General features: G+C 41.3%; 1 long non-coding RNA gene across 1 annotated transcript; it reads right to left on the bottom strand.

Moving 5' to 3' along the window:
* Window positions 1-1,366: 1,366 nt before the first annotated feature.
* On the bottom strand, window positions 1,367-13,958 carry Gm35974. Its single transcript, XR_384619.1, has 4 exons — window positions 13,844-13,958; window positions 6,397-6,456; window positions 3,908-4,014; window positions 1,367-3,427 (listed from the first exon to the last, which is right to left on the bottom strand). It is a non-coding gene; the product is annotated as a predicted gene, 35974 (long non-coding RNA).
* Between the last annotated feature and the right edge of the window lie 11,423 nt (window positions 13,959-25,381).

Below are 25,381 nucleotides of genomic sequence, written 5' to 3'. Positions count from 1 at the left end.
GTTGTACCTTGTTTAAGTTAAGGTCCCATGGACTGTGTCCTAAAGATGTCATGCTGTTATCTGTTTCTTCTCTGCTTGCCGTCAGCACTTCCCTCTTAATCTAAGAAATATATGAAAATTGCAAATGGTCTTGCCACTCCTCACTATGCAGTATCTTGGCACTCACAATAATAATACACATATGTAGCAGGGGACTTCCTGGACTGACAGACTTCAATGGGAGAGGGTGCATCTACTCCTGTATAGGTTTGCTGTCCCAGGAAGGGGGGATACTGAGTGGCTGGGAATGGGAAGCATCATTTCATATGTAAATGAGAGGGAGATGAGATGAAGAATTTTGGACTGAGGCCCAGGAAGTGAGGCAGCATTTGTAATGTAAATAAATAAATAAATAAATAAATAAATAAATAAAATAATTTAATTTAAAAAAAGGAAAACATTATAATAATATAATTGTGTCTATTTTTGTAACTACAGAAATCTGCCTGCCAATAAGAGAAATGTGCTGAAAGGTTACCTTGCTACCTTACAATTGGTTAATCTATAATTAGGTTTTTGTTTTCTGTACCTGTACTATGTAATATTTTCTTGTTAAGTAATTGGAAACATATTATTGTTTTCATAGTAATTCACAAGAAGAGAACTAAAACAAATTATTTTGGTTCCTGAAAGGTTTTTCTGGACTACATATGTGATGGGAGAAATAATTAAGTGTTTATTTAGAACATGTACTTTCCACCCATCAACTATGTGTATGTATTTTTGTGTATAAGCTTTATGTAGGGCCATGTTGGAACTTTGTGCCTTCCAACGTGTAAGTGTGTGTGTGTGTGTGTGTGTGTGTGTGTGTGTGTTTGTCTATGCAAACTGTGTGTAAGTTTGTGTTGGAGACTTACTTGTTCCATTCATCATCTCTCAACATATGTATATGAGTAAGGATGTCTGGCTGTGTTCTGAAGCTTGTTCTTTCCAACAATTGTTTGTATATATGTATGTGTATGTGAGTTATGTGAGAAATAGTTGGAACCTGTCTCTTTGAACTTAGTTACATTATTCCATTAGTATGTGTATATGTGTAGATGTACATCTGTGAATATTTGTACATATGTGTTCATGGGAAATGCTTTGAACCTGATGTAAGAATTTGGCTTAAGCCATCCAACCTGTACGTATTATGTGTTTATCTGTCTCTCTGTCTGTCTCTCAATGTGTGTTAATGTATGTATTTATATGTGCTAAGTTGCTAGAACTTATATTTGGTCAACCTCTGTGTGTAAGCAAATGTGCATGTCGACGAGTATGTTTGTGATCAATTGTTAATTGAGGTGTGAGTGGCAAGCCTATTGGAAAAATAAATCGTTTTTTTCCTTTTATTTATTAGGCATTTATTTCATTTACATTTCCAATGTTATCCCAAATGTCCCCCACATGCTCCCCCATCTGCTCCCCCACCCTCCCACTCCTACTTCTTGGCCTTGGCGTTCCCATGTACTGAGACATATAAAGTTTGCAGGACCAATGGGCCTCTCTTTCCACTGATGGCTGTCTGAGGAATACTGAGTGGCTGAGAAACACCTACAGAAATGTTCAAATTCCTTAGTCATAAGCAAAATGCAAATCAAAATGACCCTGGGATTCCACCTTATACCTGTCAGAATAGCTAAGATAAAAAACTAAGGTGACAGCAGATACTGGTGAAGATGTGGAGAAAGAGGAACACTCCTCCATTGCTAGTGGGATTGCAAGCTAGTACAACCACTTTGGAAATCAATCTGGAGATTACTCATAAAATTGTGACAAGCTCTAACTAAAGATCCAGGTATACCACTCCTGAACTTATACTCAAAAGATGCTCCAACACATAATAAAGACACATGCTTCACTGTGTTCAGTGAAGCCTAATTTATAATAACCAGAAGCTGAAAACACCCCAGATATCCCTCAATAGAAGAATGGATACAGATTGTGGCACATTTACATAATGGAATACTACTCAGCTATTAAAATGATGACTTCATGAACTTTGTAGGCAAATGGATGGAACTAGAAAATATCATCTTGAGTGAGGTAACACAAACCCAAAAGGACATGCATGGTATGTACTCACTGATAAGTGGATTTTACCCAAAAGCTCAGAATACCCATGATACAACTCAAAAAACATATGAAGTTTAACAAGAAGGAAGACCAAAGTGTGGGTGCTTCAAACCTACTTAGAAGGGGGAACAAAATAATTATGGCAGGCAGAGGAAGGGGGGATCTCGGTGGGAGGGGGAAAGGGAGGGGAAGAAAGAAAGGACAGGATCAGGTATGGGATGAGACAGGAGAGACGTCTAGAGGTACAGGAGAATGAGTAGAAATAAGTAGCAGTGGGGGTTGGGGAACTTGGAGAACCACTAGAAAGTCCCAGATGCCAGGAATTCAAATGGTTCCTAGGACTCAATGGGGATAACAATAGCTGAAATACAAGGGAGATGGAACCTGAAGAGACTAACATGGCACTCAGTTGATGGATGGAGCCACCCACCCATCTAAAAAAATTTTTACTGAGAATTGTCTCTGTCTAAAGGAAATTTAGGAACAAAAATGGAGCAGAGGTTGAAGGAAAGGCCATCCAGAGACTATCCCACTGTATTCTATCCACAGACACCAAACCCCAAAAATACTGCTGATGCCAAGAAGTACTTAGAGACAGGAGACTTGTATGGCTGTCCTCTGAGAGCCTCTGCCAGCAACTGACTAAGACAGATGGAGAAACTCACAGCAACCATTGGACTGAGTGTGGGGACCCCAATGGAAGAGTTAGGGGAAGGGCTGAAGGACCTGAAGGGCATGGCTATCCCACAGGAAGAACAACAGTATCAATTAACCAGACCACTCAGAGCTCCCAGGAGCTAAGCTACCGGCCAAAGAGTATAAGGGGCTGGTTCATGGCTCCCAATACTTATGTAGCAGAGAACTAACTCGTCTGGTGACAGTGGAAGGGGTGGCACTTGGTCCTGTGGAGGCTTGATACCCCAGAGAAGGGGGATACTAGAGGGATATGGTGGGAGTGGCTGGGTGGGGAGGGGGCATAGGGGAGGCCTCAGGGAGGGGAGAGCAGGAAGGGTGATAACATTTGAAATGTAAACAAATAAAATGATTAATATATTTTAAAGAGGGAGGGGTTCAGGTCATCCTTGGCTTTGTATTGGATTTGAAGCCTGCCTGGGAAAATGGGAAGAGATGCAGAGAGGGAGAGAAAGAGCAAGGGGGAGAGACATCAATTCCATCTTGAGCTGTGTGCCTAGATTCTGTCTAGAACAGAAGAGTTTAAGAAAATAGAACAGAGGCTGTTGGCTCCTGTTTAGACTCTACTGCTGCCTTTTATCTCCTCTCCGTTCCTCCTCCAGGTTGATGGGTCTGTGGTTTAAAGCCAGCTGTTAGCCTAGATAGAGCACAAAAACCTGCATCAGTTCTCTTATGGGTAATTCTCCCGAAACCATACCAATAGCCACTCTGCACTCTTAAGTCCAAGGGAAGGAAGGAGGAAGGGTGTAAGGAGGAGAAAGTGGAAGGAAATAGTAAAAGATGGAAGGACAAAGGGAAGGAAAGAAAGTCACTCACAACACATACGTTATCAAAGACGCAGTGAGTGACCAGTCCCTTTCCCAGAGTATAGAGAATTAAAATTAGCTTAAAAAACAATTATTTGTTGTCAATTTATTGATTTACTTAATGGTTTATTAAAGCATTGCTTGCACTCCGTTTGCAGAGGACAGCTTTACATGCTACCTGAAACAGGGTGGCCTAAAAAGCCGGCTGAGGCAGTGGCCCATTGCCCTTCCTGGCCTTCTGACTGACGCCAGCACTTACTCACTAGCTTGCCCACCCCAACTTATGGTTTTAAAGTATAAAATGAAATTACAAAGACTTGCAGGAGCTGTCCTGGCTTCGGTCCACTGGTGACATCTCTCTTCCACTCTCAGTGGTTTCCGTGCGTGTTTTAACTCTTATTCTTTATAAGTCTAGTTTCTGGAATAATAATTACAAAAAATATTATCCCAATTTAGAAGTATTGTAAAGACCTGTTTTCCTGGGTTGGCTCATGCTACATGTTGTTTAGAATGACTCTAACCCTTAGTTACCAATTTTAAGCTAATGTTCTCTTAAAAGCAAAAGGCTGTTGGCCCCTTTAAGAGCTGCTTGTGTAGACAATCAGCTTCCAGCATGGCTTTTCCCAGCTGTACCTGACTCCCAGCCATGGTGCAGTGTAACTAATCAGTTTCTGCTGTGCAAATTGAGACAGCCTTTTAAATAAGTTAAACTAAATCAAAGGATGAACAGCCAGCAGATAAAGTTTTAACCACTTTTTTCAACATGAAATACAAAACAACAATCATTCAAACAACAAAACAAAAACAAACATAAATTGACAGACATATGGACAAATTGGTGCACCAAGGACAGACAATAGACAGAGAGAGAATAAAACTTGATATCTCAAAAGGACCCAGATATCCTAACCAGTACTGAGAATATCTCCATAGGAGCCAGAGGAAGCAGGGCATCTCCCAATTTCCTCCTGTCCCTAGGAGAGCTCTGAAATACCTTATTTCTATTTTCTTTCTCTTTTGCTAAAAGGTCCCAAACAGGGGATAACTGCTTTTCTGAAACCTATTTCTCTCTCTCTCATGTTCAAAGTCTTTATCTCCTTGTGGGAATTCTGACAGAGAAGGGAGAGGAGGCACAGTGGTAGCTTCCGATAATTGTCCTCCACTGCCCTGCTTTTCTAACTTTCTTAATTACTCCTCAACTTGTCAAATTATTTCATTTATATATTTACCATTCCTACTTCTGGGAATTAAGAACAACATACATGTACTTGAGTTAAGAATTTTTCTAACATCTGTTATTTTGTTTTTGTAGTTTTTTTTTACCCTTTTTATTTATTTTATTTTATTAAATTTTATTTTATTTTAAACCCTATTCCTCTCATCTGGAGCAGCTCTTGGCTATGAAGAATTTTTCTTAACCCTATTCCTCTTGTCTTGAAGGATTCCTTGAGATCCCTTTAAAAACCATTCATGCTTACTTAATGCTTGTCCCATAGTCTAGCCCCTCTTTGTACCTTTCTGGAATCTGTCTCACAGTGTGGGTGACACTGTGGCAGTCTCTGTGTGGGTCTTTACTCACTTCCTAATGAAGCAGCAACCCTGTGTGTACCTTCACTCACCACCTGACTAGTGAAGGTCCAGTGCAAACCTTTACTCATTTTTGATAAAGCAGTGGCCCAATTCGAAGAGTGATCTCTCTCAGACCCCAAACCCAGAGGCACACGCTGGGCGCCAGTTTGTCCCAACCTGCAGGGATAATCACTGGGGACCCAGGGCAGGAGAGAGAGAGAGAGAGAGAGAGAGAGGGAGCGGGAGGGACAAGAGACAAGAATGAATGAGAGCAAGTCAGTCATAGTGATCAAGCTCTGAAAAACTTTCTTCAGGAGTGGCAATATAAGCATAAGCAAGAGGAGGCTCCAAGGGAGGGGGAAGAGCCCGGGGGCTCTCTGAAGGACAGGTGGCAATCTTCAACTCCTGGAACCAATGGTTACAATGTCCTCTTTACCCACAAACATTCTTACTGTTATGACCAATAATGTTCTCTCAGGATTGTTTATGTAACCTAGAAAATATCCACAAGGCCATGGCTGAAGCTATGGCTCCTGGCACCTCTGCCTTGGCCAAAAGTATTGGGTGAGGGGTGTTGGAGGATGTGCTTTCTGAGATTGTTCCTAAACAATTTCTAGGGTTACTTTTTCAGAGGTGTTATATTAGTCAGGGATTTCATTGTTGTGAAAAGACACTATGACAAATGCAACTCTTATAAAGGACAGCATTTAATTGGGATTGGCTTGCAGATTTAGAGGTTTAATCCAATATCATCAAGGTGGGAGCATGTTTTATCAGATCCTCTTACAAAAACCTATACTCAACAAAACTGGAAAATCTTGATGAATTGGACAATTTTCTAGACAGATGCCCCATACCAAAGTTAAATTAGGATTAGATAAATGATCTAAACAGTCCCATAACTCCTAAAGAAACAGAAGCAGTAATTAATGGTCTCCCAATCAAAGAAAAAAAAATCCCAGAACCAGATGGGTTTAGTGCAGCGTTCTATCATACCTTCAAAGAAGACCTCTTTCTAATACTATTCAAACTATTCCACAAAATAGAAACATTAGTAACACTACCCAATTCGTTCAATGAAGCCACAATTACATTTATACCCAAACCACACAAATACCCAACAAAGAAAGGGAACTTTAGACCAATTTCCCTTATTAATATCAATGCAATCATACTCAATAAAATTCTCACAAACCAAATCCAAGAATACATCAAAGCAATCATCCATTACGATCAAGTAGACTTCTTTCCAGGGATGCAGGGATAGTTCAATATCCATCAATGTGATCTACTATATAAAGAAATTCAAAGAAAAAACCCCACATCAGCATTTCATTAGATTCAGAGAAAGCATTTGGCAATATCTAACACCCTTTCATGATAAAAGTCTTGGAAAGATCAGGAATTCAAGACCCATTACTAAACATAATAAAAGCTATATACAGCAAAACAATAGCCAACATCAAACTAAGTGGAAAGAAACTTGAAGAAATCCCACTAAAATCAGGATCTAGACATGGATGTCCACTCTCTCCCTATGTATTCAATATAGTATTCAAAGTCCTAGCCAGAGCAATTAGACGAGAAAAGGAGGTCAAAGGGACCCAAACTGGAAAATAAGAAGTTAAGGTATCATTATTTGCAGATGAGATGAGAGTATATAAAAGTGACCTCAAAAATTCCACTAGTGACCCATCCAGCAGGTCCAGTTAGTCATGTGTTTCGCGGGATCTCCTCCTAAAAACAAATGGGGGGTTAGAGAGAAACGGAGACCAAGCACAGAAACAACATGGAGCCAAATCTGAATCTTGTCAAGGTCTCATTGTGTTCAGCAAAACTTACAGTTTTTATACAAAAAGATTAAAGGGGAAAGAACTCTTACCCAGAAGGGCAGGGGAGGGGGCAGTGGTAATTTTCCTTGGTGACTACAAGGAGAGGTATGATATCCAAAAGTACATCTTCTGGTTATGACCTCTGCTGTTTGCGTCAGTCAGGTCTGGAGTCATCTTGTGGTAATTCTGAAACATTCCGTTGATGACCTTCATCTGGACTTAGCCAGCTTGGGGAGGAGGTCCAACTTTATGTCTTAAGACTTGGTAGTTCACTTGGATTATTATAAAGAATTTAGTTTTGGCTCCCAACATCTCCCCCGTCTGTATTAATATAGTAAGGCCAAGCCCACTCAGGGTGATGGAATAGTTTGTTCATCTTGTGATGAATGGGCTTTGACCATTTGGCTGGGGGAGCATTGACCTGATTCCTCCCGTGGGTGCTGTCATGACCCACACTTGTGGCTTTTGGTACCTTTTGAGGAGGCAGGGCAGAGCCATGGGAATTTAGAACTCCAGCTGCATCAGCACAGAGGACCAGACTACAACCAAGTTTAGATACCAACCCCTTTTTAATCAGGTATGACTCTCAGGGAACTCAGAAGTGGTCAAATTGGACTTTCCCTTGCGGTGCTTAGCCTCACACCCAGCTGGTGCCTATGATGTGTTCATGTCATTATGAACCAGCATGCACAGTTCTGAGTTCTGTGCAGTCCCTAAAGGGGGTCCTCATCAACCCTAGAGTTTAGCTAGGCCTGGAGGTAAAAATGCTAAAAGCCAAATCAAGGGGAGGGGTGTCTTGAGGTCAGCTCGAATTATTTTAAGAGGTTATGAAAGTTGAGCCTCTCTCCCTGTATTAGTCAGGGTTCTCTAGAGTCACAGAACTTATGGATAGTCTCTAGATAGTAAAGGAATTTATTGATGACTTACAGTTGGCAGCCCAACTCCCAACAATTGTTCAGTCGCAGCTGTGAATGGAAGTCCAAGGATCTAGCAGTTACTCAGTCTCACGAAGCAAGCAGGTGAAGGAGCAAGAGCTAGAGCTAGACTCCCTTCTTCCAATGTCCTTATATTGTCTCCAGTAGAAGGTGTAGCCCAGATTAAAGGTGTGTTCCACCACACCTTTAATCCCAGATGAAAGGCGTAGCCCAGATTAAAGGTGTGTTCCTTAAACTCGAAGATTCAATCTTCTGGAATCCATAGCCACTATGGCTCAAGATCTCCATACCAAGATCCAGATAAGGATCTCCAAGCCTCCAGATAAGGGTAACTGGTGAGCCTTCCAATTCTGGATTGTAGTTCATTCCAAATATAGTCAAGTTGACAACCAGGAATAGCCACTACAATCCACCCCTTGTCAACTTGACACAAATAATATCTCATGTTCACATGAAACAATAACAAGGTTGTGAATACGCCTAACATGATATAACTATCCCTCGTACAATCGCAAACGCATTTGTAAATTTACAATGGGGCATTCATATTACTTTATAATCCTCGTTTCTGCAACTGGTTACGTGGCCTTAATTGGTATTTATAACTACCTTCCTCTACTACCCATTCTGTATTTCCTTCACCTTCAGCCAGCACCTCAGCAGGTCTTGGCTCTTTTCCTGGAGGATTGACCCATACCTTCATTTCTGATGGGTCTTCGTCCTTTGTCATCCTGCTTGGATTAGGTTGTTGTAGTTTCCCATTGACTTTAATCACAGGACATGGTAGTACTAAGAGACGCCCTAAGGGATCTCCTACACTCCAGACATAATCTTGCTTACCACCATTGTGAAGAGATAATCCAATTTCCCCATGGTAATCTGGATCTATCACCCCTCCTAACACTTATTCCTTTTTTAGCCTGTTGGTTTAAGGGCATTAAAAGCCCAAAATGACCAGGGGGAAGTCTGAGCTTCCAGTTTAATGGAATGTTTGTTGTAGCTCCTGGTAGGAGCACTCCCCTCTCTGGAGCCAAAACTTCTAAGCCAGCAGAACCTAGAGTTATGGGGACAGGAAGCAAAAATTTTCCTAGAGGGTCACTAGGAGTGATAGTAAGTGGAACTATTCCCTTTTACACCCCTTGATTCCTGGACCCATGAATCCTGGCTATGGGTGAAACTGTGCCATATATTGAGCGCTGATTCAAAGCATATACTGCCTTCTGAAGAACTCTACCCCAGCCTTCCAAGCTGTTACCATCTAATTGGCGTTGTAACTGCGTCTTCAAAAGGCCATTCCATCTTTCTATCAGACCAGCTGCTTCAGGATGGTGGGGAACATGGTAAGACCAGTGAATTCCATGATCGTGGGCCCACTATCGTACTTCTCTGGCTGTGAAATGAGTTCCTTGGTCAGAAGCAATACTGTGTGGAATACCATGACAATAGATAAGGCATTCTGTCAGTCCGTGAATGGTGGTTTTAGCAGAGGCATTACGTGCAGGAAAGGCAAATCCATAACCAGTAAGAACAAAACGCTGTCCTTTCCACGAAGGAATTGGTCCAATGTAGTCAACCTGCCACCAGGTTGCTGGCTGGTCACCTCGAGGAATGGTGCCATATCTGGGGCTCAGTGTTGGTTTCTGCTGTTGGCAGATCTGGCAATCAGCAGCAGCTGTAGCCAGGTCAGCCTTGGTGAGTGGAAGCCCGTGTTGCTGAGCCCAAGCATAACCTCCATCTCGACCACCATGGCCACTTTGTTCATGTGCCCATTGAGCAATGACAGGGATGGCTGGGGAGAGAGGCTGACTGTCCACAGAACGGGTCATCTTATCCACTTGATTATTGAACTTCTCCTCGGCTGAAGTCACCTTTTGGTGAGCATTTACATGGGACACAAATATCTTCACATCCTTTGCCCATTTGGAGAGATCTATCCACATACTTCTTCCCCACATGTCTTTCTCACCAATTTTCCAATTGTGATCTTTCCAAGTCCCTGACCATCCAGCCAATCCATTGGCTACAGCCCATGAGTCAGTGAATAATCGTACATCTGGCCATTTCTTCTTGCAAACAAACTGTAATACCATGTGTATTGTCCGAAGTTCTGCCCACTGTGAAGATTTCCCTTCACCTGTGTCTTTCAAGGTTGTCCCAGAAAGGGGTTGTAATGCTGCAGCTGTCCACTTCTGGGTGGTGCCTGCATAACTTGCAAAGCCATCAGTAAACCAGGCTCTAGTCTTCTCCTCTTCGGTCAGTCGATCATAGGGAACACCCCATGAGGCTATAGGCGTATGCTTGGCAGCAGATGGCATTGTAACAGGGGTAGAAACCATAGGCATTTGAGCAACTTCTTCATGTAACTTGCTTGTGCCTTCAGGACCTGCTCTGGCCCGATCACGTATGTACCACTTCCATTTGATAATAGACTGCTGCTGTGCGTGTCTCACTTTGTGACTTGCAGGGTCTGATAGTACCCAGCTCATGATGGGTAGTTCAGGTCGCATAGTAACTTGGTGTCCTATTGTCAAACGTTCAGTTTCCACTAAGGCCCAATAGCAGGCCAAGAGTTGTTTTTCAAAGGGAGAATAGTTGTCTGCAGATGATGGTAGAGCTTTGCTCCAAAATCCCAAAGGTCTTTTCTGTGATTCACCTACAGGGGCCTGCCAGAGGCTCCAAACAGCATCTCTATCAGCCACAGACACCTCAAGTACCATCGGGTCTGCTGGGTCATATGGTCCAAGTGGTAGAGCAGCCTGCACAGCAGCCTGGACCTGTTGAAGGGCCTTCTCCTGTTCCAGGCCCCACACAAAGCTAGCAGCTTTCCGAGTCACTTGGTAAATAGGCCTAAGTAACACACCCAAGTGAGGGATGTGTTGTCTCCAGAATCCAAATAGACCCACTAAACGTTGTGATTCTTTCTTGGTTGTAGGAGGGGCCAGGTGCAACAACTTATCTTTCACCTTAGAAGGAATATCTCTGCATGCCCCACACCACTGGACTCCTAAGAATTTCACTGAGGTAGATGGTCCTTGAATTTTGGTTGGATTTATTTCCCATCCTCTGATACGCATATTTGTTACCAATGAGTCCAAAGTGGTTGCTACTTCCTGCTCACTTGGTCCAATCAGCATAATGTCATCAATATAGTGCACCAATGTGATATTTTGTGGAAGATCCAAACGATCAAGATCCCTTCTAACTAAATTATGACACAGGGCAGGAGAGTTAATATATCCTTGAGGCAAAACTGTGAAGGTATACTGTTGGCCTTGCCAACTGAAAGCAAATTGCTTCTGGTGGTCCTTATGGACAGGTACTGAGAAGAAGGCATTTGCCAGATCAATAGCCGCATACCAGGTGCCAGGAGATGTGTTAATTTGCTCAAGTAACGAAACTACATCTGGTACAGCAGCTGCAATTGGAGTTACTACCTGATTTAGTTTTCGATAATCAACTGTCATTCCCCATGATCCATCTGTTTTCTGCACTGGCCAGATAGGAGAGTTAATTGGAGATGTGGTGGGAACCACCACCCCTGCATCTTCCAAGGCCTTGATAGTAGCAGTAATTTCTGCAATTCCTCCAGGAATACGATACTGTTTTTGATTCACTATTTTCTTTGGCAGAGGCAACTCTAAAGGCTTCCATTTGGCCTTTCCAACCATAATAGCCCTCACTTTACAGTTCAGGGAACCAATATGAGAATTCTGCCAATTTCTGAGTATATCTATCCCAATTATACATTCTGGAACTGGGGAAATCACCACAGGATGTGTCCGGGGACCTACTGGACCTACTGTGAGTCAGACATCAGTCAAAACTCCATTAATCACCTGCCCTCCATAAGCCCCTACTTTAACTGCAGGGCCACAATGTTTCTTGGGATCCCCTGGGATCAGTGTCAACTCAGAACCAGTATCCAGCAGACCCCAAAAAGTCTGATTATTTCCTTTTCCCCAGTGTACAGTTACCCTTGTAAAAGGCCATAGGTCCCGCTGGGGAAGAACTGGAGAAAGGGTAACAGCAAAACCTTTGAGTGTCTTATCAAGATCCTTCCTCAGCGGAACCTGGCCACCCCTTCATTCAAGGGGTTCTGGATCTGCAAACTGTCTCAAGTCTGGAAATTGATTCACTGGCCGAGATTGCTGTTTACCACGATCTAATGTAGCCTTTCTTTCATTTGTTTGAGAATTTTTCTGCTTATACAGATCAAACAAATATGCAGTAGGCTTCCTATGTATTTCATTCCTGGAAACACCATGACTGGTTAGCCAGTACCAAAGGTCCAACCGAGTCATGCCATTATAAATTTCACCTCTCCTGTGCTGACCATTACTGGGTATGTTATTATAAACATTCTTTTGTATACGCTGTCCATTATAATAACTAGAATCACCTTGTCTCCGGTGATTCAATGCTGCCACCTGGCCCTTGTTACCTCGGAATCCAACTAAACCCAGTGAATTTAATTCATCTAATTGAGCAGAAGCATCTCCAATGCTAAGATCTGGCACAAGGAAAATGGAAAGAACAAAACCCTTCAAATGTGCTGGTGCCCCTCTCACCAATTTGCGTCTTATAGAGCTGGTGAAAGGCATATCTTCTGGACCTTCCCATTGTGGACAATTATGCTTTACACAATATATCCACTCTAGCATTACAATTTCCCTAAGTCTTAAAATCCCTTCATCAACACTAAGCCACGGAATAGCAGGCATCTCCAAGTCATTTCCAGTAGGCCATCTTTTGATAAACACCTCAACCAACCATTCAAACAAACTTTTGACACCTTTTTTAACTATGCGAGCTTCCGTATTAAACCTAGAATCTCTACTCAGAGGACCCATGTCAATAAACTCAGCCTGCTCTAGTTTTATGCTCCTTCCACCCTTATCCCACACCCTTAAAATCCATTCCCACACATATTCACCAGGTTTCTGCTTGAATGAATTAGCAAACTCATTAAGCTCCTTAGTAGTGTAGTGAATTTCCTCATGGACTACACTTTCTACCTCCCCTCTAGGAGCCTATTTTGCTTTGAGTCTGGTTACAGGTCTAGAAGAAACTATTGGTGGGCCTTGAGAAACATCAGTAGTGAAAGTCATTGCTGGTTTATCAGACTCTGCAAAATTAATTTCCTCATGTGGGGAAGGCATTATTTCAAGGGGTGGGGCTGAGGGTACTACTTCCTCAGGTGGGGCAAACCCTTGAGAATCTGAAGATTCAAAATTCTCAGCTTCAACATGGTCTTCCCACACATCCCTGTCCCATGTTATAGGATCCCATTCTTTGCCAATTAGAGTCCTTACTTTAACTGTCGATACACTCTGAGGCTGAGACTTGAATTTTCGCTGTAGTTCAGCCAACCTTACAATGAGAGTTTCTGTTTGATTTTCTGCAACTTGAGCTCTATTGCTACAAGAGAGAAGATTCTCCTCAAGGACACACTTAGCAACTTTTAGATCATTTACTTGTGTCTGGAGCCTTTCGATTTTATCACACAACTCCTTCCTTTCATTCATCATTTTTTCCACAGATACTAAGAGCAGCCAACCAGTAAAATCATTTTCCGATTTTTTCCCCATCTTGTAGAAAGCTTTGTGCACTGAATCACCCAATTCATTAAGAAAATCAAGGGCATTAGCTTCTTTAAGTTCGGAATATAGTTTCAACCATGGGTCTTCAAAATTCTCTGAGCTCCCAGAAGGGAGTGAATCTGGAGAAGTTTCAATAGTTGAAAGTGCTGGTGGATCAACAAGCCAATTCCAATATTTTAAAAGATTCATCCTTGTACTTCTGTTACTCTAGGACCACTTCTGGTACCAACTTCTGTATTAGTCAGGGTTCTCTAGAGTCACAGAACTTATGGATAGTCTCTAGATAGTAAAGGAATTTATTGATGACTTACAGTTGGCAGCCCAACTCCCAACAATTGTTCAGTCGCAGCTGTGAATGGAAGTCCAAGGATCTAGTAGTTACTCAGTCTCACGAAGCAAGCAGGCGAAGGAGCAAGAGCTAGAGCTAGACTCCCTTCTTCCAATGTCCTTATATTGTCTCCAGTAGAAGGTGTAGCCCAGATTAAAGGTGTGTTCCACCACACCTTTAATCCCAGATGAAAGGCGTAGCCCAGATTAAAGGTGTGTTCCTTAAACTCAGAGATTCAATCTTCTGGAATCCATAGCCACTATGGCTCAAGATCTCCATACCAAGATCCAGATAAGGATCTCCAAGCCTCCAGATAAGGGTAACTGGTGAGCCTTCCAATTCTGGATTGTAGTTCATTCCAAATATAGTCAAGTTGACAACCAGGAATAGCCACTACACTCCCCAAGGTGAGGGCTCACATGATATGATCATGGCTGGAGGTTCTTCTTTGTTGGTCTCCGTGTCCAGATGATGATAATGAACTGAAACAGATTTATCAGAAAGAGCAGAATCTGTCTGTGATTTTACAAGATGAGTTAATCATTGAAAAGCCCAAGGACCAAAAGAAATTAATAATAGGAATCCCACAAGGAGTCCCAAAATGGAAGGCAATAAGGTGGACAGCGAGAGTGAGGTGGAGAGCCAATTCTGATACCAAGACTCTTGTTGTTTTCGTTCTCATTTTCTTTTTTCAAGGCTAGCCTTTACCTTGGCAAGGCTATCTTTCACTAATCCTGTCTTGTCCACATATACCCAACACTCTTCTCTGAGAGCTGCGCACAATCCTCCCTGCTGTAAAAAGAGTAAATCTAATCCCCTTCTCTTTTGTAACACTACTTCAGAAAGGGATGCCAAAGAATCTGTTAACTGATCTATACCTTCTCTTAAATCTTCTAAATCTTGACTAATAGCTGCATTAAGCTCATGATAGCACTGCACATTTTGCTGGGAAGTAACCAAGGAAGCAATGCCAGTGCCTGTCCCTGTAGCCCCCTATCCCAAGAGGACCGAGAGGGTCACTGCAGTGACAGGCTCTCCTTTGCTCCTGTGGGGCGATTCTGTGCCCCTTTCCCAAAATCCTAACAAATCATCTGAATCATGAATCCAAAGATTGGGAAACAATTGGACCAAAACACAATAATCTTTTCTCTTTATAAAATATTCATTGACTAAATATTGGGTTAGGCCCGAGGTACATGCTAAAAAGGTATTATTTGGTGCCAATAGATATTTATAGGTATTATTTACCACAATGGTATCATTGCATATATTTTGAAGTTGGAGGGGCGGGATCATATGAGGCCCCACAACACAATTTCCAATTCCAGAAACTTTAGTCAGGGTAATTTGTACAGCCTTAAAGAGTAATTACTCTGCATCATTAAGAAGGGTAAAATTATTGAACAGGGCTATTCCCTCATAGAAGGGAGGGGTGGCGGAGATAAACATCCAACACTCCTCAAAATCAGGGGAACCATTCTCCTGTTTTTTATCTATTAAGGCAAGGGCTGAGGCATTTAAAATGGAAAGCAATAATTCAGTAGACATCTTAGGGCCAGGAAGCATGGTAGGCTGATAAGGAGTGCTCATCTGAACATGTGGGGTAATTGATTCTACTGTGGAGGGGGGCAACCTAGCTGTTGTTTGTGGCTTGGCTGGGGGGGTGATGTAATTGGGGGTTGGGTCCTATGGATGCCTTAAGTTTATTAGGAACTTCTTTTAATAATTTTATCTGAAAAATAAGGCCAGGATCTTTACATCCAATTTCCAAAACATTACATTCCCGATGTAAGAGCCCCCATTCTCCTCCTATATTCCAATGGGTGTATCGTTTTCCCACCTCCGTAAATTTAATAAGGAGTGGGACACACCAGTCATCTTTGCACAGGGTCTTAAGAGGTCGACCGGTGGTTATTCCTAGCCTCTGTTGTAAATACATGGGAAGGTACTTCTGTCTGACAGTGATAAGGTCCCAAGAGGAGGTGGGTTTCCAATACGCATCTCCTGTAGTTTCACAGCTCCACGACTTACAAAAATATGAATCACGATAGCCACATTTATACTGAAGGGATTTATCATGATGTTTTCCTGGACACACATAAAATCCACTGGCATGGTCAGCCATAGAGGCTTGTTTAATATATGAATTACAAGCCTCATTATGTCCAATATAGTCAGGATCAGGGCTATTAATAGGCTTAGGTTGAGGGAAAAAATATGAGGGCATGCCCCAGGCAGTGTCTGCACCAAGTGCAAGGACACAGACAGCTACTTCTAGATCGGGCCAATGGGGTTTGGCATCAATTTTGGAGCTGGAATTAACTATATCTCCAGCATGATTTTGAATAACCCAGGTGTAATTAAAAACTTGATAGGCCTGATTATTGGTGGTCTTCACGATGGGGAACAGGAATAGTATACAGGCCAGAATCATCAGGTTCATCATGGTCATGGACCGATACTTCCTCCTGCAAGAGAAAATAATTCTTTATCAGGCATTACCCTGGAATTTATTATAAGGTTTTATTAACCTTTCAGGGAGCCATCTTGCTCCCCCTTCTTTTGTATTATAGATACAAGCTGAGCCCTTAGTCCAGATAATAACTGGATCCGGTCCATTCCACATTCCTGTTAAGGGATCTTTCCACAAAACTTGAGCATAGCTTGAACTTGTCTTAGAGTGCCACAAGCGATCAGCTGCAGAGTGCCCTGACATATCAAGGGTCAGGAAATTTAGCATAAAGAGTGTATGAGACAATAACAATTTTGAATTTCCTTTAAAGGAATAGATAGTTTCCTGAGTAGCCAGCTTGATTAAGGTATTTTTTAAAGTCTGATGTGCTCTCTCGACAAGTCCTTGTCCTTGAGGATTATAAGGGATGCCTGTAATATGCTTGATCTGTAATTGTGAGCAAAATTGTCTAAACTTTTGGCTAGTATGTCCAGGACCATTGTCAGTTTTAATCATCTTTGGCTTTCCCATTACTGAAAATACATACAATAAATGATTGATGACATCTTTAGTGGCTTCTCCCATATGGGCAGAGGCGCAAATAAAACCACTGAAGGTATCAACAGTAATGTGTACAAATCTTAACTTTCCAAAGGATGGGGCATGTGTAACATCCACCTGCCACAATTCACCAGGTATAAGTCCCCTGGGGTTGACACCCAGATGAGGCTCTGGAAGAAGTGTAAGGCAGTTCTTACATTGTTTTACAATTTGTCTGGCTTGCTCTCTAGTTATCTTATATTTGAGTCTTAATGTTGAGCATTAAGGTGATGGAGGGCCTAGGCTGTCTGTGCTTCTGTGAGGGGATCAGAGAGGGAAGCAAGGCACGTCAGCCAAGTAGCTTGATCAGCTAAATCATTTCCTTCTGTTAATGGGCTAGGTAGACTGGAGTATGCTCGAATATGACCTACAAAAAAGGGATGAGCACAAGCCCTAATAAGCATCTGAATCTTAAAAAACATCTGAAAGGTGGCAGTTAAGGGTTGGATACTAGGGACCACCTCCAAAACTTGAAGGGCCCTAACCACATAGTGGCTATCTGAATAAAGATTAAATGGTAATGCTACAAGCTCAAGCATCTTTAACTCTCCACAAAGTTCAACTAATTGTGCAGAGGTATAGATAGTATCAATGACTTGAATTTGTCCATGAATGACCACAGTGACTTTTCCATTTTTTGACCCATTTATAAACACTGTTAATGCCTCTGAAATAGAGTCTGAATAAGTAACTTTGGGAAACACAAAAGGAGTCACCTGTAAAAATTGTAACAACCTGTTACCGGGGAGATGGGTATCAAAAGTCCCTTGGTAGATGGACAGCAATATGGCACAAAGGGATGAACAATCCCTTGTTCATTTTTCCCTAGGCCTTTTCCAGGGAGATACCCTGTTTTTAGCATTGAATTTGTGACAGTCTCATTGGGACTGCACATTATAACTCCCATTTGAGAGAGTATATCTCTTCCCCATAAATTAACAGGAAGGACTCCTGACTACAAAGGGCCAGGCAGTTCCAGTATTATTTTCCTTATCTGACCATGTTAACAATTTTGAACTTTGTAAAGTATCCTGAGTTTGGCCTATCCCCTTTAAATGGGTAGCAGTAGGTTCTCAAGGCCAAGCAGTGGACCAGTGCGATGAAGAAATTACTGTTGCATCTGCCCCAGTATCTAGAAGTCCCTGAAATTGTTTGCCATCTCTTGCTAGTCCCTCCAAGATAGATACAGTAAAAGGGGCATTAATCCCATAATTTTTAACAGCTGAATGCAATTCTTTAATATGTTTGATCTTTAATTTCTTAAAAACAGGCTGTGAAGCCTCATAATCACTTTCATCTTTTATCGCCTCTTCTTCCTCGGAGTCAGAGGCTAATTGTTCAAGTTTATAATTACTTTCATTTTCCTCCTTTCCCTGTCCTGAGGTATCTGGCACTCGTTCATCATTAGTTGGCTCAGGGTCATAACTTATCTGTTTGGAGCGTGCCCAAGTCAGGACTGGGAAGGTCAATTTTTTATGTGCCTTGTCCTTGGCTAAATGTTTATGTTTAATCTTCTGAGCAAAGACTGGAGGAGAAACCTCCTTTATGACTTTAGGGTGCTCTGACTGTTTTTTGACAATTGGGGCTCCAGAGAGGGCCCCCTGTAAGTTTTGAATTTCTAAAGTGAGGTCTCCCAATTCTTTTTGCAAGTATAAAACCTCTTTTTGACCAGAAATGTGAGCCACCAGAGCATCCTTTGTGTGGAGCAGATGGTGAACAGTCATCTCTGGTAAGGGAGCAGGAGGTGGCAGGCTGAGGGAAGGATAGAGGTGAAGAGAGGGAAAGGGAGGGGGTGTGGAGGAGGGTAACTAGGGCCGGATTTTGTTGTTAGAAACACCCGGGAGCCAGGACCATACTCTCTTCCTCATATTTTGCAGCTTTCTCCTTTAGTTCTGCCTCAGAGGACGGGTCAAGGGGAGCATTACAGTCTTTTAGACTCTATGCAAGACTGTATAAATATTCTTTGGTCTAACAATTTTCTCTGATTCATCCAGGGGCCCTTCAGGCTTTGTGGGGAGATAGGAGCCGGCAAACTACTTGTAGGATCTGGCATGTTTATGATGATTGAAGAAGAGCTTGAAGGATTGTTTAAGTCCTTTTTAATTTTACTTTTACCCGATGGTGAGCTAGAAGCCACAAGAAAATCCTCAGTGAGTGCCAGCAGTCTGGCTTCCTCCCATCCTTGTTCTGCTTTTTTTTTTTTTTTAAGATCCCATAATAACTGATATGGGATCCAAATATTACGTTATAACATATAATATTACAACATTATATTATACCAATATTATATTATATCACAACACAATATCCTAATATTATATTATGATCCCCATAATCTAATGATCCCATAATAACTGAAAAAAGTTCAGGGATATTTTCACCCTTCTTTATTAAATAATTAATATTTTTACCAACCTTATTCCATGTAAGCAGATGAATCTCAGGTCCACTCAAAACTAACCATGGACTTTAGTGTACACAAAGCAAAAAAATTTAATCAAATCTTTTTTCTTAACTCTTACCCCTCTCTCCCTAAGTAAACTCTTTATCTCTTTTATAAACATTGTTTCCTTTGAAAGCACTTTCCCCATGGCGAATGGGACGACCTTGTAGCGTCTAGACTTATCTCAAGACTCCCCGAGTTGCATTAGTGATGCGGTTCACAGAAGTCTCTACCCTGGCTGGCAGTACCTTAATCTTATCGTCGTCCGGAGGGTGTTCCTACCTTGAGCTCCACGTGTGGGCGCCACTATGACCCATCCTGCAGGTCTAGTTATTTGTGGGTTTCGAGGGGACTCCGCCTGAAACCAAATGGGGGGTGAGAGAGAAATGGAGACCAAGCACAGAAACACACAGAGCCAAATCTGAATCTTGTCAAGGTCTCATTGTGTTCAGCAAAACTTGCAGTTTTTATACAAAAAGATTAAAGGGGAAAGAACCCTTACCCAGAAAGGCAGGGGAGGGGGCAGTGGTAAATTTCTTTGGTAACTACAAGTAGAGGTATGATATCTAAAAGTACATCTTGTGGTTATGACATCTGCTGTTTGCATCAGTCAGGTCTGGAGTCATCTTTAGTAATTCTGAAACAGTCCGTTGGTGACATTTGTCTGGACTTAGCTTGGGGAGGAGGTCCAACTTTATGTCTTAAGACATGGTAGTTCACTTGGATTATTATACAGAATTTAGTTTTGGCTTCCAACACACCAGAGAACTAAAGCTGATAAACAACTTTTGCAAAGTGACTGGATATAAAATTAACTCAAACAAATCAGTAGCCTTTCTCTACACAAAGGATAAATGGACTGAGAAAGAAAGAAACTTAGGAAACAACACCCCTCACAATAGTCACAAATAATATAAAGTATCTTGGTGTGACTCTGACCAATCACGTGAAAGATCTGTATGAGAAGAACTTCACGTCTCTGAAGAAAGCAATCGAAGAAGATCTCAGAAAATGGAAAGATCTCCCTTGCTCTTGTGTTTGCAAGATTAATATTGTAAAAATGGCCATCTTGCTGAAAGCAATCTACAGATTCAATGCCATCTCCATCAAAATTCCAATTCAATTCTTCATAGAGTTAGAAAGAGCAATTTCCAAGTTCATTTGGAAGAGCAAAAAACCCATGATAGCAAAAATTATTTTCAACAAAAAGGACTTCTAGGGGGAATCACCATCCCTGACCTCAAGCTATTCTTCAGAGCAATAGTGATAAAAACTCCATGGTATTGGTAGAGTGACAGACAGGTAGATCAATGGTTAGAAGTGAAGACCAACAAATGAACCCACACACCAATGATCACTTGATCTTTGACACGGGAGCTAAATCCATCCAGTAGTAAAAAGACAACATTTTCAAAAAATGGTGCTGTTTCAACTGGTGACAAACATATAGGAGAATACAAATTGATCCGTTCTTATCTCCTTGTACAAAGCTTAAGTCCAAGTGGCTCAAAAGTGGAGAAATGTCTGTAACACATAGGCACAGAACACCAGTGGCTTATGCTCTATGATCAAGAACAGAACACCAATGCCGTATGCTCTATGATCAAGTATCGAGAAATGAAACCTCATAAAATTGCAAAGCTTCAATAAGGTAAATGATACTCTCAATAGGAGAAAATGGTGACCAACAGACTGGGAAAAGTTCTTTACCAATCCTACATCCAATAGAAGAATAATATCCAATATATACAAAGAACTCAAGAAGTTAGACTCCAGAGAACCAAATAACCCTATTAAAAAATGGGGAACAGAGCTAGAGAATTCTATACTGAGGAAACTCGAATGGCTGAGAAACACCTAAAGAAATGTTCAACATCCTTAGTCATCAGGGAAATGCAAATCAAAACAACCCTGAGATTCCACCTCACACCAGTCAGAATGGCTTAGATCAAAAACTAAGCTGACAGAGATGCTGGTGAGGATGTGGAGAAAGATGTGGGATTGCAATCTGGTACAACCACTCTGGAAATCAGTTTGGTGGTTCCTCAGAAAATTGGAGATAGTGCTATGTAATATTTTCTTGTGAAGTAATTGGAAACATATTGTTGTTTTCATAGTAATTCATGAGAAGAGAATTGAAACAAATTATTTTAGTTCCTGTAAGGTTTTTCTGGATGACATAAGTGATGGGAGAAAGAATTAAATGGTTAGAACATGTACTTTCCTCCCATCAACTATGTGTTATATGTATGTGTATAAACTTCATGTAGTATCATGTTGGAACTTTGTGCCTTCCAACCTGTTGTGATATATATGAGTAAGGATGTCTGACTGTATTCTGAAGCTTGTTCCTTCCAACAATTGGGTGTATATATGTATGTGTGTGTTTTGTGAGAAATAGTTGGAACCTGTCTGTTTGAACTTTGTTACATTATGTCATTAGTATGTGTATATGTATAGATGTGCATCTGTGAATATTTGTACATATGTATTTATGTGAAATGCTTTGAACCTGATGTAAGAGTTTGGCTTAAGCCATCAAACCTGTATGTATTATGTGTTTGTTGGTCTCTCTGTCTCTCTCTGTATCTCTGTCTGTCTCTGGATGTGTGTAAATGTATATATTTTTAGGTGCTAAGTTGCTAGAAATTATATTTGCCTTGATTACTGTGTGTGAGCTAACATGCATGTAGATGAGTATGTTTGTGCTCAATTGTTAATTGAGGTGTGAGTGGCAAGCCTATTGGAACAATAAATCTTGACGTTGTATAAAGGAATACAAAGAGAAAGTAACTTGGCAAAGCAAATTTTCTTTTCTTTCCTTATCTTTCTTCCCTCTCTTTCTCTCTCTCTCTCTCTCTCTCTCTCTCTCTCTCTCTCTCTCTCTCTCTTTCTTTCTTTCTTTCTTTTGGAATAAGGGTGCACTAGTTAACAAATAGAGCTACTGTGGTGGTTTGAACATGCTTGGCCCATGGCAAGTGTCTCTATTAGGAAGTGTATTATTGTTGGTGTACATGTGGACTTGTTGAAGGAAGTATGTTATGATGGGCAGGGGCTTTTTTTTTGTCTTATGATTAAGCTCCTCCTAGGACAGAAGAGAGACCCTCATCATCACATGCCAATCTTCTCCTGCTGCTGCCTTTGGATCAAGATGTAGAATTCTCAGCTCTTCCTGCACCATGTTTGCCTGGAAACTGCCATACTTCCCACTATAATGATAATAGACTAAACCTCTTAAACTGAAAGCCAACCCCGACAAAATGCTGTCCTTTATAAGAGTTGCCTTGGTCATGTTGTCTCTTTACAATGATGAAACTCTAAGAGAGCTATTCAGCTTACTCAGCCAAGATAGCTTTTGTCTTCTATGCCTGATGTAGCTGGTGATTGTGTCTTCTCCCATTGATTAAAGCTCAACTTTACTTTCTAATACAGTTAGCTGATTGGGACAAAGTAGAAAAGAGACTGTCTAGTTACGGTTTCTGATGTTGTAAAGAGATTCTATGACCAAGGCTACTCTTAATTGGGGCTGGCTTCCAGGTTCAGAGGTTCAGAGGTTCAGTCCATTATCATCACAGTGGGAGCATGGTAGCATGCAGGCAGGTATGATGCTGTGTAACCTACCCCACCCCCTCAGCCTGAAACCTCTTTGCTCAGGTTTCACTGTTTGCATCAGGGTGGAGCCTGCCATTCTATCGTTCTGCCATGCCTACTGCTGGAGCCTGCCGCCTTGCTGTTCTGGAACCATACATGTTGTCACCCTGCAACTGGACCCCAGGATTATCTGGCGGGAATCGGGTCCCTTCCACTGTTTCATAACTGAGTGTCAGAAATAATAAAATTGAGCTTTGATCAGAATTTTGTCTTAGCTACATCTTTCTCTCGTCTGCCTAGCTCTCCCTTCTCTTCCAGGTTTCCAAGATGCCTTTCCAGACTAGAACCCAGACATGTGAGCCACTGGCCAGACACAACATCTGGTGCCCACATGGGACTGAGAAATGGCAGAGGACATTTGGAAAAACACTGCTGTTTTGGAGTTCCATAGAAGAAGAGAATAATTAAAGGAAGTTCATACCAGAGAAGGTCGGTATGGGCTAAGTTGAAACAGCGTTTAACCTGAGCGCTAATTCACTTAGGTTTAGCAGTGAGGCATATCAGGAGCTAGGAACGTAACATGTGGTTAGCCATAGCTCCCGGAAGCTACATTTTTAGGCGTGAGAAAAGAAAGGGTTTATTAAAAGGAAATTAATAATCAGGCAGATGGCCGCAGTTAAAAAACTGCATCATGCGGGAGGAAAATGTCCCAAAAAGCAGAGAGAAATTTCAGGAGTGCCATGCTTTGTTCTCTCTGGGCTTTACAGCAGAAATACTCTGCCCCTTTTGTGTCTTGTCTAATGTCTGGTGCACCAATCTGTTCATGTGTTCAATTCATTTATGTTTATGTCCCATCTGTATGAATGAATGTTCTATGTTTTATGTTGGATAATAAAGATGGCAAAAAAAAAAAATTATCTGCAAAGCCGAGAGCTGCCACGTGCTTCAACCAGGAAACAGACACATGGCAGGAGGGCCCCTGCTGGAAAAATGGTTCATTATAAGAAAAAAAAGGGAGAGTCTACAGCCTCTTAGTTTCGGGGTAAAAAAGCTGATAAATGTTTTTTTCCTGGAGGATTCTCTACAATCGTGATTAATTTGTTTGGCAATTGATAAAGTGCTTTTTATTCCATGATTATAGCTAGAAAAATTAATATTTTCTGATTGGTCTAAATGTAACTGCTTCATTTGGTTCTTTTTTTATTGGCAATGTGCTCTGCGTGTTTTCACTATCAGCTCATAAGTTATGGGTTAAAATTAATAATTGTTACATTGCTATAGATGGTTAGTCTTAAAATTGATAACTCAAGTTTAATGTCTTCCCAACATGTGGCAGATGGCAGGCCAAGAGGCTGGGTCTCTAAAGATATTTCTAGTTAAGATAATAATTAATGTGGTTTCTATCCTAAAAAGTAAAATTAAAGTTAAGATTTAAAACAATGTTCCTTTAATAAAACATTAAAAGTTGCACTGTCATGCATTCATAGGTATAAATTGGCAGCCAAACTTCATAACATGATAGTAATGCTTCTAATATTGATTTTAAAGATGATAAATTGTTTTAAACTTGGGTTTTGCTTTCCCAAGGTTGTAGATATTATCCTAACGTTGCAAAAGAAAGTCGAAAATTATGGTTAAAACTGCCAGTGTTCCATTGACTGCAGCTTACAGTTTGATCACAAATTTAAGATTTTCTACTCACCCATATATTGTTAATTAAGATTATTACAAGAGTAATCATCTTATGAGAGCACTAATACAGCTCTCTGTGGCCATACAGCCATACAAACTCAGAGCAGCCTCAGCAGGACTTGTGTGATTTTCTTTTGTCTTACCAACAGTTCCCAAGGAAGCTCTTGAAACTTGCCTCTCCCTGCCTCCAGGGAAATTTTGTTTTAGCTAAACAGTCTTGCAGATCTATCCAGATGTTGTTCTAAATAAAGTTCTAATTCAAAGTTTATTGAAGAGTCAGTCAGACTGTAGAACTTCAATCTGGCTCTCCTACTTCATGTAAAGTTATTATAGGTTTAAAGGTTCGTTTTTTTTTCTCTTGCATGATAAAGGGTTTGCTTCTAGTGAACTCAGAACTGTGCATACTGATTTGTGATCATACGAATACAGTATGGGTACTGCTTGGGTGCAGAAATTTACTGCAGGGGAAGGTCCAGCTTGACCATTTCTGGATTCCCTGTGAGATACACGAGGTTTGGATGGAGGTTGGTATCTTGTTACAGTTACAACCAAAAATATCTTTCTAAGGCTCTGCCTCCCCTCACCAAATGATACCAAGAGCCACAAGTGTGGGTCGTGACAGCACCCATGGGAGGAATCAGGTCAATTCCCCCCAAGCCAAGGTTAAAGCCCACTCATCTATGGATGAAAAAATCATTTGATCACCTCAGTTAAGCGTAGCCTTATTAAACTTAATTAATAGG

Source organism: Mus musculus, chromosome 16 (assembly GCF_000001635.26).
Source record: "Mus musculus strain C57BL/6J chromosome 16, GRCm38.p6 C57BL/6J".
NCBI lineage: Eukaryota > Metazoa > Chordata > Mammalia > Rodentia > Muridae > Mus > Mus musculus.
This window is presented reverse-complemented; position numbering and strand designations above follow the sequence as displayed.